General features: G+C 35.0%; 1 protein-coding gene and 1 pseudogene across 1 annotated transcript in view; both read left to right on the forward strand.

Annotated features, from left to right (window-relative positions):
• Chsy3 (chondroitin sulfate synthase 3) overlaps positions 1-17,901 on the forward strand; it is a 275,320-nt gene that overhangs the window by 38,901 nt on the left and 218,518 nt on the right. The window lies entirely within an intron of this gene.
• On the forward strand, positions 8,268-13,143 carry LOC106010165 (oxysterol-binding protein-related protein 9 pseudogene; annotated as a pseudogene).

Consider the following 17,901-nt stretch of genomic DNA (forward strand, 5'->3'; position numbering starts at 1 on the left):
TGGGTCTCACTCTCTGGAATGGGTTGTCTGCCTGGGACCTCTGTGTAGGGAATAGGCCAGAGAACTGAAAGCAGCCACTCAGATTGAGTGGGCAGAGAAGCCACTGCCAAGGAGCTGACCCCAAGCTTGAATTAGAAAACCTTCATCCTGCTCACTTTAAAATTGTTGCAACTTTGGTTAATTATTTTTGCTATCCATTAAATACCTCTTAATCTGGTTTTTCATTTAGGGAAACCCTACTTATTAACAAATAAAAACAATTACATTCAATATTCAAAGCAGAATCAAAAGTAAATAAAAAGGTATGAGATTCCACATTACCCATTGCAAAAACCTTTGAGTGAAAATATGAACTTTATTTCTTATCCTTTATACAGGACTTCATTGAGTTTGACGTTTTTCAACAAGATGCTTTCTCATATCTTTACTTATAAAAATAAAGAGAAAAAAACATAGCTGTAGGTAATCAGCTGAAGAACAAAAGTAATGTCATAATCTGCAAGTTAAAGTGTGTCCAATACCTTCTGTTTAGCAAGATAGAGAAGCCATTTATTTGTAAGAGATATTATTTTTAAAGCCAAAAATTTATGAACATTAATCTCTGAAAGAACGAAATACAAGACTCAATATTTTCCTACTAGATTACATAAATAATTTGTTACTCAAGTTTGTTAGCTAAACATAACAAATTCCTACTCTTCATTCAAGCTTCAGCTTGAATCTCATCCTTTGTAATGAAGCCTTGGACACATTCCAACTGAATGTGCTCTCTCTAGTCCATTTACATACTTAGAGATTTCTCTCTCTCTCCTATAATTACTATATTTTGCTTTATATACTGATTTATGTGCTAATGTTATAATTACTGTAGATGTTAATCTTGTCATGAATAAGATTTTAAATTTTATTCATATTTGTTCATTTCTTGGATTATTTGGTCTAATAGGTATGTAAGCAATATTGGTCAAGACTAGAATGATGTGGATTCCATTACCATATGCCAGCAATAATTTGTGACTTATTTTCTCAGCCAAAAGCATTGCTCTCATATCGAGCAAGTTGCATTCCTTTCAAATTTCTTAAAGCTACTTTTAGGATGCAATTTGTGTTCTGACTGGTTGAAATTAGGATGTTATTAATAAATAATTTGAACCCAAATACTACTTTAAGAAATTTCTAATCTGCATTTATCACTTTCAATAATGTTACATAAGGTCAACTAACACTAAACATATATTTATGATCTGGAATAGTTCAGTTCATTGTTATTCCTTTTGAGTACACAGCTAAAAGAGGCAAGTTTATAAATATAAGTGGTTCCCATAAATAGAGTTTTTAGACTACTTGCATTAAGATTTCTGTCATTAGTGTGGGAAAGATGCTGAGAGCTATCATAAATTTGAAATTTTACATCAATTGCAGTTTTTACCACGGATGTACATTTTATTGACGCTTACACTATTATTTTCCGTTTTTTTTCTCCTTAAATTCTTTTATTGGTACATTTTAGGTATACAATAGGTTTACATTTATCATTGGGTGCTTGTACCTGTACACAATGTAGCTTGGTTTTTATTTTTTTTCCCCCATTACCTGTATGTCCTTCGCCCCTTCCACCTTTCCCTATTTACATAGACTTTGTTTCCATTTTTTTTTTCTCATAATTTTTCCTTTTCCTTCTTTCCTTTCCCCTTCCCCTCCCACCACCCCTACCCCTTTGGACCTTTTCCTGTTTCAAAGTATCAATTATTTGTTATTAATCCTTTTAATCCTTATTTACACTTTCAGTTTCTCACACTAGAGAAATTATTCGGTATTTACACGTGTGTCCTATTTATTTCACTTAGGGATCATTTTCCTCATTTCTAATTTAACAGCCCTTTAAAACTTCTTTGATATCATAATTGGTTATAATATTATTTGTTATTGCTTATTTCTTTATATTGGGAAGTGGAATTGAATAGTTTTAAACATTTCTGCTGCTGTATATATTTTCAGACAAGCCTCAGAAAATCTCCAATCCTGAGGGCTCTGAGTGATTTTAAATTAGTTTTATGGGAGCAGATGACCATTTGTTGATGTTAGAAATGGCTTCTGTGTGGCACCATCAGGACAATTTTTCATGTTGAAGGCGAGACAGTGACTAACTTCTGTTTCTAAAGCACTTGACACATCTTTACAACATGATCTTCGTGCTGTCTTTTTGCCTTAATGGGGTTCTTTCTCCTTTTTGCTTTGTCTTCAGAAGGGCAAGTATTGTTTGACTTTTAACCTACACTTGCCAAATACGATGAATAAATGAAATTTGCTCTTCTAAAGATTGGAGGATTTTTAAAGGTTTGTGGCCAGAAAACAGTGTCTCAAAAATATTTATTTTCTGATAACCTGTAAAATAGTCATTAATATGGGGATTTCTGTCACTCAATAGATTATTGTTTTAATAAACAAAAAAAGAATTCAAAGATTGCTGTTTTGTTAAAGGCTAGCTCAAGAAATTTATATATTATTTTTCGTTTAAAACACAACTGTAGTGATATGAACAAAGATTTGGAAATTTTACTTGAACACATGACCAAAGGGAAATTATAAAAGAGGTCATTATATTTCAACTCTGGTTTTAGTTAGATTTATCTTTTTAAAAGTTTTAAAATTAATGTAATAATCTGGTAATTTGGCAAGATACTGTTCATCAGCAATGTTCTAGAAAAGCAATTACTCAGTATATTAATTATTTTTATAACAATAAATTTGCTTTATTAAGAAGGAAAGTAGTTTTTACTTTCACTGTATATATATTTATCAAGATTTTATGAAATATTTTTATGTGTCCTTTCCAGTTGTTAGTATATAAAAGAAGAGCATTATAAAGGGATTTTCTTATAATTATTTTACTTTATATCTAGTGTTCTGAGTTATCAAATTACAATTTATTTCCCAGATTACTCTGAATGTTATGTCCACCAGTGGATATGATCAAACTAGCAGAAAATTTCCACAGTGTATTCTGAGTGGAAATTCTTCCCAGAGTGACTGGAATTGGAATGTTTGGTTGATTGTGGTGAGTCTGACTTGCTTTTCACCATAAATGGTACAGACATGAGTTTTCAGAAAATGGGCAGTGGAAATTACAGCTAATGCATGGAATACACCAAAAGAAGTAATTTCTTCCTTCCTTTCCTCTTTAAATTCAGTTTTTCTGACATTGCTGAAATTGCTGAAAATGCTTACTTTGCTAATTGCAGTATATAAAAATCAGCAGGGAAGGTATATAATAGTGCTAACCAGGTTCGGCTTGAGAGAGCATAAAAACTATATTCACATTGGCCTATATCTTAAAATAATTTTATAGCAACACAGATAAAATCATTCCTGAACTTTTCAACTTGAACCCTGCCAACTGAAAATAAGATTTCAGATCACTTACCGGCCATTTTTAAGGAATGGTAGCTAATTTTGGCCACAGATTTATCTAATATCTGAATATACTCTAGACTATATACAATTAGCCCTAGTAGGTTTTCTCTGAATACAAACCCCTAAATCTGTCCGGGCTCTTCTTATGCCACTGCCTTCCTGATTTTAAACTCTACCTTAGTGGAATGTATATCATAACCTTCTAAGCACTAAATGTATTATAAAAGTACACCTTGACTTGAATTCATAAATTCATAAATTCATACTTTTTTCCTTTGTTCATTATTTTAAACTTTTGATAACTGTTTGAAATCTTCTTTAATCCCTCACAATTTTTTTCACTTCTCTACTAATAGCCCTGCTTCCCCCATCCAAAAGAAAATAAAGTCATCATTTGGAAGCTCTCCCTTTTCCTTAGCCAAAATCAGGAAACTCTTCTATCTGTAGCTGTCCTTTCCAACTATCTCCCCAGTCAAATATAGAAGTACTCAGCTCATCTTAGATCTGTCTTTGTGTCAGAGTTTTGTTTCTTGTATCCTTAACTCACTCAGGAAATTTCTATTATTAGGAACTTTCTTATGTCTTTCATCTCAATTATTTCATCCCAAATAAATCATTCCACTCAGCACTCAGACTCATCACCACCACAACTGAACCCATAACCTTTAATACCAACCCTTCTCTTTGCTCCTCTGCTGTCATCAAATGGCTCTACTCTTGTCTTAGTCATTTTTGCATTGCTGGGACAAAAGACATAACACCCACAACTTAAAGGAGGAGAGATTTATTTATAATCATAATTTTAGATGTTTCCATCCATACCCCACTGTCTCCACCTTAGAAATGGCTCAGTGGAAGGGTCTGGTAGAGGAAAGCTTCTCATGTCTTCATGGCCAGGAAGTAGAGGAGAGACTACATATACCCTCTCAGGTCACATTTCCAGTGACTGGTCTTTTCAGACCACACCCCACCTCCTAATAAAACTTATAATCCAGTCACCTTCCAAACACATGAGGCTTTTCTCGGGCCATTTTAGATGTATATTATAGCATCTCCCAAGTTGGTTGTGTGTCAGGAATCTGAAATCTTTTCCTCTCCCATTCACTGAACCCATTCTATTTTGAAGTCTTGCTGATATTGCCTCCTAGTGGTCTCCAGTATGCACACTCTTTTCTCGTCTTCTGTAAATACTCTCATCTATTCTAGCATCATCTGTTCCCAGAAATATTACAAAATTCTTATTCATCAAGGCTGTTCTCTGATTTCCAGCTGTATTTATATTTTTCAATGATAAAAATGACCTGTCCTCTGCTTAAAACTCTATAGTAGTTCCTCTAACACACAATGTGCAGACTAAAATCATTTCTGTAGGTAATGAGAATCCTGCACAGTTGGAACCTATGTGCACTTGCTGCCTCATTTCATCTACCTCTCCCTGTTCTCCAGTCCTGTCAGCCTTCTCTCTTTAGTTAAGCACAAAACTTCTTCTCCTTCTAATATTGGTGACATCTTATCTCTGGATTCTGGCTGTTTTCCCTCCCCCCTCCCCCTCCTCCTCCTATACTTATTAACTTAGTATCAGAATTCTGCCTTCAAGAACCAAATTCAAATGACGCCTCCAGCAGAAAGAATGATCTAAAAGGTTCAGTTGCCTCTGTGAGAGGTTAAAACACATGGGTTGTGATCAAAGCTGCACCTCCCTTGGATGTTGGTAGCCACAACAGAACAGCTAGCTGTTGGGTCAGGTGGAACTTGTACACTCTGCTTGTGTAACTTCAGAGTAGGTGCCAAGAACGTCAAAGTGGCTGCCAGGGTTCTATCTCCAGTGGCGAGGCCAGGATGACCAGAATTGACCATTACTTATGATTCATCTAACAAAATTGTGGTGTGAAGGTGAAAGATGACCTCTCCTCCTCCAAGGGCTAGAATTCTATTGATTATTCAAGAAAAACATGGCCTTACTTTATTTCTCAGGCTAGGGAAGTAGATAATAGTTACTAGAAAATGCATTATATGTCTACAGCCTTTTAATGTTTATGAAACTATTTTTATCTACTGCCTTGTTTGATAGCTCCCTTAATCCTTAGGGTAGGCATGACAACCATTTTTCAATTTATTTTTTATATAAGTGAAAAAGCAAGGAGAAAAATTATAACTTGGCCATGATAGTTGAGTGTCAAAGTGAAGCTGAAGCAGCCACATAGTCTAATTTGTGTGCAGATCCTCATGGGATTGGTATAACATTTAGCACTACTCTGTTCACAGTGTGTACTATTAACGTATTAGTGAAGTGTGATTTAGTGGGAAAATAACTAGCAGATGTCATTGGGGAGTCAATTTTCAGCTGCTTTTCACAATGCAGCCCTCTATTCAGCAGCTGAATTGACCTATTTTTAGTTATGTTTGGGAAGAAGCCCAGAGTGGTTACTGTACACAGTCTACAACCTTCTGTTGGGTGTTCCTTGCCCTTCGTCATCATTTGAGTGTTTCTGATATTATCTGACTCAGAAAATCCACATTTTCATTTTCTGACTGATCTTGGTTCCTATATAATGTCAGGATGTTTTCCTTAAAGAGTTTGAAAAAAAGTCTAAAGAAATATATGTCTTCTACTTGACTTGTGATGAAAAATACCCAAGGCATGATAGCAATTACTTTCCCTGTCTTTATCTCTTGGAAGCATGTGTACCAGTCAGGAATGGACATGGTGGGTAACCTCTCCCTCAAGACCACATTTTGGGCTGCAAGGAAGTCTTTCCAGGGTGGGAATGGAGTAATGGTTTGTCTCATTCCTCAACATCCAGGTTTTCTATTTGAGCTGGAAGCTGTTTGTAGTTAAGAAATTAAAGTGTCTGCTGGCCATGTGATGATGAACTAACTGGTCACAGGCCTCATTTGACATTAAATACACACATTTGTGTAGGACAGCAGGTAGATAAAGTGGAATTCCCACTGCCACCACCATAGCTTCTTCTAGTTCTTGCCTGGCTTGGGAGGGAGATGCTGGGGGAAGGGAAATGTGGTTCAGGAAAGAGAAGAGGGTAATTTTAACTTTCCTTGCATCTAAAGACTCCCATAGCTCAAGTGTGCACCCATAGATAGGACTTCAAGAGCTCTCTATCTACCTTAGTCTGTATGATGTGCCTCTTGTGTGGGATTGCCAGCTGGAAACAGTGCATTTTAGCATCTACCATTTAACTGTCTAGGGTTCAATTATTCAGGATAATCTCCACTCCTGCCATACATAATGAATACCATGTACAGAATCTTAATCATTTTATAAATAATCTTAATGACCTAACATTAATTCTGGTATATTTAAATTTTAAATTAATATGAATGGTCTTTATTCTTCCTTCTACAGATTCTATAGTAATGAAGCTGCTCACAGTGTAAACTTGTATGTTTTTTACTTTTTTTCACATTTATGGCTTGATTGAAAACACAAAAAGTTCTTGATCTTTACTTTATCCATCTATTTTCTGTTTCTCAAACATAAATACCTTATTTGAAATATGTTTAGTGTGATACCACAAAATATAGGTTGAATCATTTGTAGACTTCCATGTCTACCAATTTAAACTTTAAAGAACCTGAAAAATATTTTTAAGTGCTTCATGGGAATTCTGTGGTATAAACACTTTATTACTAGTCTAAAAACAATGAACAGTGGTGCTTCTGTCACCAGAGGTATAGATGTGCTTTTCACTTTCCTAGAGCACTAGACTTTGAGTATCTTCTTGGCTGCAGCTTGAAAAATAGATGCCATTGCTGGTGGCTGTGTAGGGTCAGGATCAGTGGTGTGTGTGTGTGTGTGTGTGTGTGTGTGTGTGTGTGTGTGGTCAAGGGATATAAGATGGTGGTGGGTACCAAAAACTGAGGTTGTCAGGTCACATACATTCCAGGGACCATTTCTGCTGATATTTATTTCTGCTGAAATTGTGTCTCTTATCTCAGTGGAAATATAAGAGGCTGGTATTGTGACTATTGTTTTAGCAAATTTATACAGCATAAACTCATTCCAGGAGAATTTTTATGTACTTTGTTCACTCTCCAGCATCTATGGTCATGTGTATAAAATATATCAGTATTAGTAAGCTAACTTTTGAGTGGGTGAATGAGTGGGTGACTGCAGTGGCTTGGAGGAGTGAGTCAAATAATAATGCCCTAGAACTGATCCCCTATGCAGCTAGTGCACACATGGATGTAGGTTATTTTTTCCTCAAATCTAATTTCAATGTGATGTTTTCATGAATATATTAAGATCATCAAGCAAAGCGTTGTATATTAAACTTATTTCTTCAAAATTTCAAGTCCCAGTTATATAGCACTAAGCATTTTGGGTGATGAAGATTCCAAGATGAATACAGTACTAAATCCCAGCCCTGTTAGAGTTTATATTTTAGTTTAGGAGGACTGGTAATAAACCAGCCAGTAGATTATTCTATGTCAAGTGCTGGCAATTGCTATGAAGAAAAATTGAGAAAGCCCTCTCTGAGGTGACATTTAAGCGGAGAACTGAAGAAAGTGCAGTGTGATTCCCATGTCTGTTTAAAGGAAGAATGTCTAATCGCTTCTCGGCCTTTTGGCTAAGATCAAGTGTAAAGGAAGAATGTCTGAGACTGAAGGAGCAATGAAGCTTTGTGTGAGCAATGAATCCAGTGTGCTCAAGGCTTGTCAAGAGAGCCAATGAGGCTTGAGAGGAGGAAGCAAGGCTAGCAAGAGGCATGGGATCAAGCAGATCATGACGGGCTTGGAATCCACTATCAGTGAAAGAAGACATTCTAAATGACTTGTTACTGGAGCCATCAAGAAGAGAGAAAAAGGCTGTTGCTACCTTGTGGCTTCCATGAACTCGTCTCCTCTGTGAAGCCCCTATACCAAGCCACTCTGCCTTGGAGCCAGCTGATTATGGACTGAAACCTCTACAAACTGGTTTAGATTCAGGATTTGTTCCTAGTGCCCAAAACTTTGACAAGAAACTGACAGAGGCTGTTGCTTACCTACAGATTTTGATAGAACAACCAAAGATTTTTGACAACAAGCTTCAAAACTGTAAAGATGGTGAACAGAGAAAGAAAATTGAAACTCTCAGAGACGACAAATAGCATAGTAGAATCAGTTAAAACACTGCATTGTATTGCTGCAGATTGCTAAAGACCAGAGTAGTGTGGAGAAGCATGCAGATGAACTTATAAGTACTATTGACCCTGTAGATGCACTATATCAACCTAGTTCCTTTGAACCTGTTCCTTGGATCAGCACAGTGCCTTCCCATTCTGTCTTACCTCCAGAACCTGCTTAGTTGTGCAAAGTGTCCATCTTCCATACCCACTGGGCCTGTGATAGCTACCTGGGGACATCATCAGACTCCAACAGCAAATAGTACAGGCACTGGGCATTCACCACCTAATAGTAGTCTGACTTCTCCAAACTATGTCAACTTGTCTCCAAATATAGTCCCAGAATTCTCATACTCTAGCAGTGAAGATGAGTTCTATGATGCTGATGAATTCCATCAAAACAGCTCATCCCCAAAGTACTTAATAGATTCTTCTGGATCTGTCTTAGTCTTGACCCACAGCAGCTTGGGAAATAGCCTAAGGCACCCGGACACCACAGAATCACTGAATTCTTCCATGTTCAGTGGAACAAGTGATGCTGACCTTTTTGATTTATATGATGATAGAGATGATGACAGGGAGGCAGGGCCCGTGGAGGAGCACAAGAGTGTCATCATGCACCTCTTGTCACAGGTTAGGCTTGGAATGGATCTTACTAAAGTAGTTCTTCCAACATTTATTCTGAAAGATCTCTTTTAGAAATGTATGCAGACATTTTTGCACATCCGGACCTGTCTGTAAGCATTAGTGACCAGAAGCTTCCCAGGGATCGAATGATTCCAATCATGAAATGATACCTCTCAGCCTTTTATGCAGGAAGGAAAGGATCAGTTGCCAAAAAGCCATAGAACCCCATTTTGGGTGAGATCTTTCAGTGTCACTGGATGAAACCAAATGACACTGGAGAGAACACAGAGCTAGTTTCAGAAGGACCTGTTCCTTGGGTTTCTAAAAACAGTGTAACATTCGTGGCTCAGCAAGTTTCCCATCAATTTCAGCCTTTTATGCTGAGTGTTTTAAGAAGATAAAATTCAGTGCTCATACCTGGACCAAATCAAAGTTCCTTGGGATGTCAATTGGGGTTGACATAGGGCAGAGTTGTGTCTTGTGTCTAGACTATGATAGATATTACATCCTCACATTCCCTAATGGTTATGGAAGGTCTAGCCTCACAGTGCCCTGGGTGGAATTAGGAGGAGAATTCAGTACTTAATTGTTCCAAAACAGGCTATAGTGTAAACATCGTCTTCCACACTAAACCTTCCTGTGGAGGCAAGAAACAAAGAATTACTGCTGAGATTTTTTTCTCCAAATGATAAGAAGTCTTTTTGTTCAATTGAAGGGCAATGGAATGGTATAATGTATGCAAAGTATGTAACAGGGGAAAATATAGTCTTTGTAGATACTAAGAAGTTGCCTATAATCAAGAAGAAAGTGAGGAAGTTGGAATATCAGAAAGAGTATGAGTCCTGCTGCCTTTGGAAGGATATCACTTTCAATTTAAAAATCAGAGACATTGATACTGCAACTGAAGTGAAGTACAGACTTGAAGAAAGAACAGAATCTTGAGAAAGGAAGAAAAAGGAAATTCAACGGGAGACAAGGTTATTTCATAAAGATGGAGAATGCTGGGTTTATGATGAACCATTACTGAAACATCTTGGTGCTGTGGAGCATTAGGTTGGGAAACACCAAGTTTACTCCTCATGACTGGGTGGTAGCTCCGCCTAATGAAGCAACAAACATTCTTCCTTTGGGAGAACCTATCACTCCCTTCTTACTCCAGTGGTTCCTCTCTCATTGATACTGGACTTTCTGATCAGATGAACAATTAAAGCAGGAAAAGCTTCTTTTTCCTCTGGCATTTACAATTTTGACTTCAGTCCTAAGGAAAAGCTTCAGGTTTTGAAACAAGATGTCTGCTCCTTTTCAAAACACCATTCTTTGAAAAGCATTTTTAAACCCAAATCTCATACTCTGCACTCTAGTTCTGCTTTTAAGATATACCATACAAAGTGTTTCCTATTTTATGTATCTTGGGTTCTATATCTGTATCTATATATGCACACACATATAAACAGATACACCTTGATGGCAGGTTTTTCATAAATACACATCTGTAAATACTGTTCCTCAGAGTTGTTTTAGAAAATTAGCGCAATGTATTAAAAATCAAATGCTAGGAAATTTCATTATTTCATCTATAATAACTTTTATTTTAGAATTGAGCTATTAAATTTATCTAAACCTGTATAACAGTTTAATTATTTTTACTTCGTAAAGTAATTTTCCTAACTTTAAAAACAAGAGAGAAAAGGGCCTTCTCATTACCCCTGGGGATGATAGGCTATTGGAGCAACTCCATACCTGTATCCATTATAGATATTTGAGATACTGTTATAATTACCCAGGACAACATATTTATAATCAGATTTAGCCCAAGAGACACATAGGCAAGAGAGATGACATTCTACATTGTTTCCAGTCCCCTAGCACATACTCATTTTTAAAAACTTTTCCATCAGATGTTTTATTATTTCAAACTCTAACATCAGCTAGAATTTTCTTGGTAGGTTTTTCAGCAAGGATTTGGATTCAAGAGATTTCATTTTTGGACTAAGAGGCAAGGCTTAGGTAGTAATGTAGGTATGCCATATTTTATATAAAAAGCTCTGAAATTGGTGTTATAACTCTGGTTTTCAGGTTAACTTCTGTTAAACATTGCCATTTGATGTTGGTCAAATTATGCTACCTCTAGAACTTGGATTCACCATTTGTAAAATTGTCAGAGTTTGGCTAGATGCACTCTAATGACTTTATTAGGATTAAAATCTGTGATACCATCATATCTTTTAATTTTACTTCAGAATTTCCACATTACACTTATCTATGATTCAGTTTGTTGATGTGCAGCTGATCAAAAATTTGCTTTAACTGTCAGTTGTAGTAGCTAAATACATTTATATCCAGGTTTGCCTTGTGACTCTGATTTTAGTTATCACATGCTATTTTGCTGCTGGGTTGCACCTTGAACTCACTCCTGTTTAGACACACTGTGTATTAATAAAATGGTTCTGTGAGTCACTGAGGAAAAGGTTTCATTGCGCCTTTTATTGAACTTGGACAAATGATAATTTTCAAAAGGAAACTTAAATAGTGTGGGGGATAATTTTTGATATACAGTAAATAACAATAAATAACTTTCCACCTTTGCCACACATCTTCAGTTATTATTTTTTTCAGCAATAGAAAGGCATTATAGATAAGTCTCATTATGTGTCACCAGAGATTTTATTTTATATTATAAAATACTGGTTTGTCAGTTTCCCTTTTGATAAATTTTCTGCTTAAAAAATCATTTTGATTAGTAAGACTAAAATCTAAAATCTTTGTTTTCAGAGGTATTAGATGAGGTATAGTTGACTAAGTATCTCTTCTCATATTTCTATCCATTCTGGATTCTTTCCTAAAACATATTCTGATGAGGGCAAAGACGAAATTCATGATCCATCTTAAGATTTATGACAATATCCTTTATTTTGAGTGACATTCTACATTTGTGTTGTAGGTCATTAGCAAAAAAATTCTCTTGAAAGTATAAGAAACACCAGATAATTGGAAAGCAACAGCTGCTGGCACACCAACGAGTGTTTGTGTAGAGGAAGCAACAGCCTGGAATATGTCTTTTTAAATTTAATTTGTTGTTCCAAATAAATTTGTTTTTGGAAATAATCCAGAGCCTTTTATATAACAGGAATTCAATAAATGATTTTTGAATTGAAATAATCAGTGCACAGCTTGACACATAGGTAATTCATTCTGTAAAGTCTCCTGCACTGTACAAGTTTCGGTCCCAACTTTACAAACATCTTACCAGTTAACCTTCATCTCACTGAGCTTCTATGTGCCAAACATGGGGTCAATGGAGACATATGTCATAGGATTATTATAGGCATTCAGTTAGATCTTAAGACGTTAATGAAATAATAATATATAAATACAACTTTTATTTTGCCGTAGTGTGCTTTGGATGTACAAAAGCTGTAATAGTCCCAAAATATAACTTTCAAATCACAACTTGGAGTTTACGGAATCTGCACATTCAACAAAGATCCATTACTAACTGGAGCTTTTTATAGTTCCATAAAAGTATTCAGTGTTATCTGGTGTCTACTTGAGGCGAAATCTCTAACCTACTATTTGAGGATTAGTTTTCTTGAAATGGGTTTAATTTTGGCTTGCAAATGAATGAAAAATGGCCCTAAAAAGTAACAATAAGATGGGAGCCAATACTTGACTTTATTTTCTTTCTCAGTGATGAAGTTGTCTCTCCTACACTGAGGATACTGTACGTAACTTTATACTTAAAGTTAAAAGACTCCTTGTGCAGCGTCTCAACATGTCTAGTGTTACTTGTGCCTAAAGCAATTTAAGAAGGCAATAAATGAATGATTCTGATCATCTTCTATTTATATTACCAAATTAGACTGACAGATTTGTAATGGAAAAAAACATTCATTTTTTAACCAAAGGTCCTTGTGTTTAAAATTCAGACTTCATTATTCAGCTGTGAAATGGATGTCCTCATTTTTTAAACAAAATAATTTGCTTATTTCACAGACTTGGAGGTTTAATGTGCCCAGGCTTCATTTATACAAGGTGAGAGTTTGAAGGAAAATAGAATCAGATAATGAAGAACCTTTTATACAATCTGAAAAATTAGCATTTGATTTGGAGGAATTAAGAATGCAAATTAAGTGTATTTTCAAATTATTATATTTGATTAAAAGTATATGAAATACAATCATCAATATGTACATATATGTGTATATCTTGATTTCTTTTAAATATTCTCTTATTTAATAAAGCACATTTATTTCTGGAGAAATTGAGAAACTTCTTCTAACTTTTCTTAGGCTGAATAATATGACATTTATCTAAATGGTCTAATATTTACCAGACACTGCTACTATTTGTTTCCATAAAAACATTACTAATGTCTAAGAAAGCCAAATGTGATCTGGGCTTTCTTGGCAAAATGATGTTGACTTTCATTAAGACTGAATTGCAGTACAGACCTTTAAGCCTTTAGCTGCATCTCATTAATTGGCATGTGATTTGGGAGAGTGGCTATTAATTATACAGAAGATGTTGAGTGAATAGAAAGGATCGTTCAAAGGTAAACCATGCTTAAACTTGACTGTGTCCTTAAACATTATGCACATCCTCTGGCAGCCATTAATTTGCCTAAGTGTTTTGGAATCAGTGTAGTAAGGGTTTTTAAAGGGCACATTTAGAAATAACAGTAATGTCTAGATTTTTCATTTAATTTAATTTAATATAATGTTAAGGCATTATTATGAAGCCTGTATGACTGCTCGGTTTAAGTGACAAGAAAGGAGCATATATGATGTGATAGGAATTAATCCTGAGAAAATACAGATGAGTTTTTATTAACTGAGTCCTCCCCTTCCCATAAATATGGCTTTATATTTTTCTACAACCCACTGCAAGTTAAAATAAAAGTTTTTCTTTAGCAAATAGACATAATAAGAAACAATTCTTATACCTGTTTTTCAGGTGTCATAGACTGTGCCTTGTTAAATATATCCTGAAAATCTATATGTCTGAAAAATCTACATTCTGCTTTTCATTCTATTAGAGTGACTTTGCATAGTATACATTGATAAGTTCACATTATGTATAAATCAATATGAACTAATCGAAAACATGTAAATTCTCAGTTGTGTAGCAAAAATTTTTGAAATTTGGCTGTGTACTTCCAAATTTGGTCTCTTTAAATTTTTCCCTGAATTTTTAATTGACACATAATTATACATATTTATGGGCTATGATGTAACACTGAATTACATGTATACAATATATCCTAATCAGATCAGGATAATTGGTGTATACATTAACCAAAACTTTTGTTATTTTGTTGTGTTGAAAGAATTCAGACTCTTTTTACTACCTATTTTGAAATATTCATTAAATTGTTGTCAGCCATAGTTATCTTACTCGCTCTAGAATAATAAAAGTCATAGCTTTCATCCAACTGCATCTCTGTATCTTTTTTTTTTTTTTTTTTGGTACCAGGGATCGAACCCAGGACCTTGCGCTTGTGAGGCAGGTGCCAGAACCACTGAGCTAAATCCCCGGCCCTCATCCCTATATCTTTTAACCACCCTCTCTCTGAACTCCTTTCCCCTATACTCTTCACAACCACTGGTGACCACTATTTTACTCTATACTTCAATGAGATCAGCTTTTCAGCTTTCATGCCTAAGTAAGAATATGTAGTATTTGTCTTTCTGTTGTGCCTCTTTTAAAAGTCAAATGCTTGCATCTAAATTTTGTATCTATATAGTTTTCCATGTTGAATTTATTTTCTTGATATAATTTAGCAAACTTACTAAATACTAAGTAGAAAATACATTGTGCTAACTTAAGCCATTCACATAGAGAGGTTGAAAGTTGGTGCTCCATTATGTACCTTGGGAAAAGCGGGGTAGAAAAGTTTTCAGCTCCACTCATGGTGGAAACAGTATTTAGGCCTCTAATCTGACTGGTTTTTCACTAATTCTTATGACTTGTGGTTCAGTCTGTTGTAATGGACATGTAGACATTCCTCACATTTTGATGGATCAGAAGCAAATGAGAGCCAACAAAATTGAATGTAGGTTTTTATGAAATGCTAGGCATTCTCTGACAAAATCCCCACCATATTGACCAATGCCTCTTTAAACATTTTCTTAAGATTTTCCAGATTCTAAATGGCAATATTTCCCAAAGTGCACACCACAGATAGTCTACCTATATTTGGAAAACATGGAGCATTTGGTAATGTAGATTTCCTGGCTCTTGTCCAGACTTGAGTCAGAATGTCCAGAAGAGGAGCCTAGGAATCTGCATTTAATCCACTTTTTTTGTTATTCTTAATCATTGATTTATCTTTCTGGTATTTTAGGAAGAATGGTGTATTTCTATGAGGAATGTTTATAAATAATGGATATTACAGTGAAACCAGTATTGTGTATTGGTCTTTATCTCATTATATCTTTTTAAAAAATAGTTATCTATAGGTTGATGAAAGTAAATTGATAGTTTTAAGTCCTTTCCTTTTTCCTATAAAATTATACTTCAAAAGTTTACCTGTACCTAAACACACACGGGCACATACATGTACATTTACACACACACACATGCACATGCACACACACACAAAAGAAGGTGAAAGATGGCATATATAAGGTTAGATAAGGTGGTACAAGGTAAGAACCAGATTTCTGGAATTAATATAAATACCACTATATTTACAGTAATTTATATTAATACAATGAGTTACTGTTGAAACATTAGTTAACGTAATTAAATGAATTATGTTTATGGTGCATATTTTCTTCAACTAAGCATTAGCTAATTGTAGCTAAGCCATTAACCACTGTACTGATTGCATATGAAGATATTTTCTTACTCTTCACACACATTTAATCTGAAATACTTCCTTGTGAATATGAGTTGTTTTTCTTGGCTTCTGACTAATCATCAAGCATAAGTGGAAAATTTTTCTCTTGAAGAATTTAATTCATTTATTTTTCACCCATATAATATATAATGTCTAAGCATGCACAAAAGTTTTCCAAGATTCTTTGGAGAAATGGGTAAACAATATATTCTTCACCATCTCCAGTACTTTTATCTTTTATTCAGCAGTGGAATCATTTAGATAAAGTACTCTTTAATGCTACTTGTACCCTTGAGTACTAATTGAGGGTCAGCCAGAAATACAAGGTTGAGCAAGATGTTCTGTAATTAATCTATTAGGGACAGTTTCTGTTGAGAAAAGAAGAAGAAAACAAGGAAAAGTTTTTCAACCCAAAGACCAGTGAAACATTGTGTATGTTTTTATTTCTTGAATAAATAGAATCTAATCTGTACTTCTTTAAGTTTGTCAGACACTTCAGGCGATTGCCTGTGTAAGGATTCTTGGCACATATTTTCCTCTGCTTGTAAAGCTGCCTCATCCTTTAGGTCCCAAATGAAGGACTTCTCCGAGCAGCCTTCCCTTTTTAGCCTGTTTAATTTAGATCTTTATTTCAACTTTTTGTTTGCTTCTTTCTTATGACTTATCATAAATTGTGTTGTTTTGTTTGTATGTTTACTCATTTCTTGTCTGTTTTTCTCACTTGGTTGTAAGACACCTGATATGAGAGAAAATATTTGTCTTGTAAACATTTGTATATTTGTAACCAGAACATAGCATAATACCTGACTCATCATAGACACTCAACATATATATTTGTTTGGCTACAGAATAGATGGATGGGCAAATGGACAGTTAATAAATGTTTTTGGATTACAAGAGAAGGAGAGGAGGAAGAAAGGGGTCGGGGGAGTATGCTAACAAGAAATACTGCATTTATTTGCTCAGGGGTAAGAAATGGATAATCCCTCAGGGGAATTTTCTGTTACGGAGAATTCAGCTACACAATTTTATATGTATCCTCATCTTTAACGAATTCAAAGTATGAAAGAGCTGCATCCTTCAATATGCCTTGTTTAACCAACAATGTAGTAAATCTTTATGGCAAGAGATAGATTTTCTTGTATGAATGAGATTGGAATTTTGACTGAATTAAATATTGAATTTGAACATATAAAACTTCAGTGTTGCCTGATGCCTGGAATGAGTTAAAAAGTTTAAAGTGACTTTAGATATATGCCATAATCAGTCCCCAAGATTAAAAACATATCATATTATGTCCAGAGTTCCACTCTGAATCCTTAGATCCAAAAGGCCAGTTATCTAATATCTTATTCTCTAAATTTACCCTGCCAATCCTTAACAATAAGTTGGGCTGAAGGGCTCTCTGTACTTGGACTGCTTTTGCTGTATTGGCAAATCTTAATTTTTTAAAAAAATTAATTTTATTGGAATATTTGAGGTATACAATATAATGACATTCATCATTGGAAATTTGCACCTGTACATAATCTTTCTTGGTTCTTATTTTTTTTCCCCACTCCCCTGCCCTCCCTTCAACCCCTCCACACCACCCTATCTACAAAGATTTTGTTTCCATTTTCTCATATTAATTCCATTCCCTTCTTTCCTTTCCCCAACCTCTCCCACTTCCCCTTGCCCTTTGCCCTTTTTCTTCCTATTTCACATTATCTATTATACCTTTTAGTCCTTATTTACACTTTCAATTTCTCACACTACAGAAACTATTCAGTATTTACATATGTGTGTCCTATTTACTTCACTTAAGAGTATCGCCTCAGTGTACGTGCATTTAGCTATAAATGTCTCTAATTTCTCATTTTTTATGGCTGAGTAGTACTCCCATTTTATTAAAAA

The sequence above is a fragment of the Heterocephalus glaber genome, unplaced genomic scaffold (assembly GCF_053883595.1).
Source record: "Heterocephalus glaber isolate CG9 unplaced genomic scaffold, H.glaber_assembly_v1.0 deba00001463, whole genome shotgun sequence".
NCBI classification, from domain to species: Eukaryota; Metazoa; Chordata; class Mammalia; order Rodentia; family Bathyergidae; genus Heterocephalus; species Heterocephalus glaber.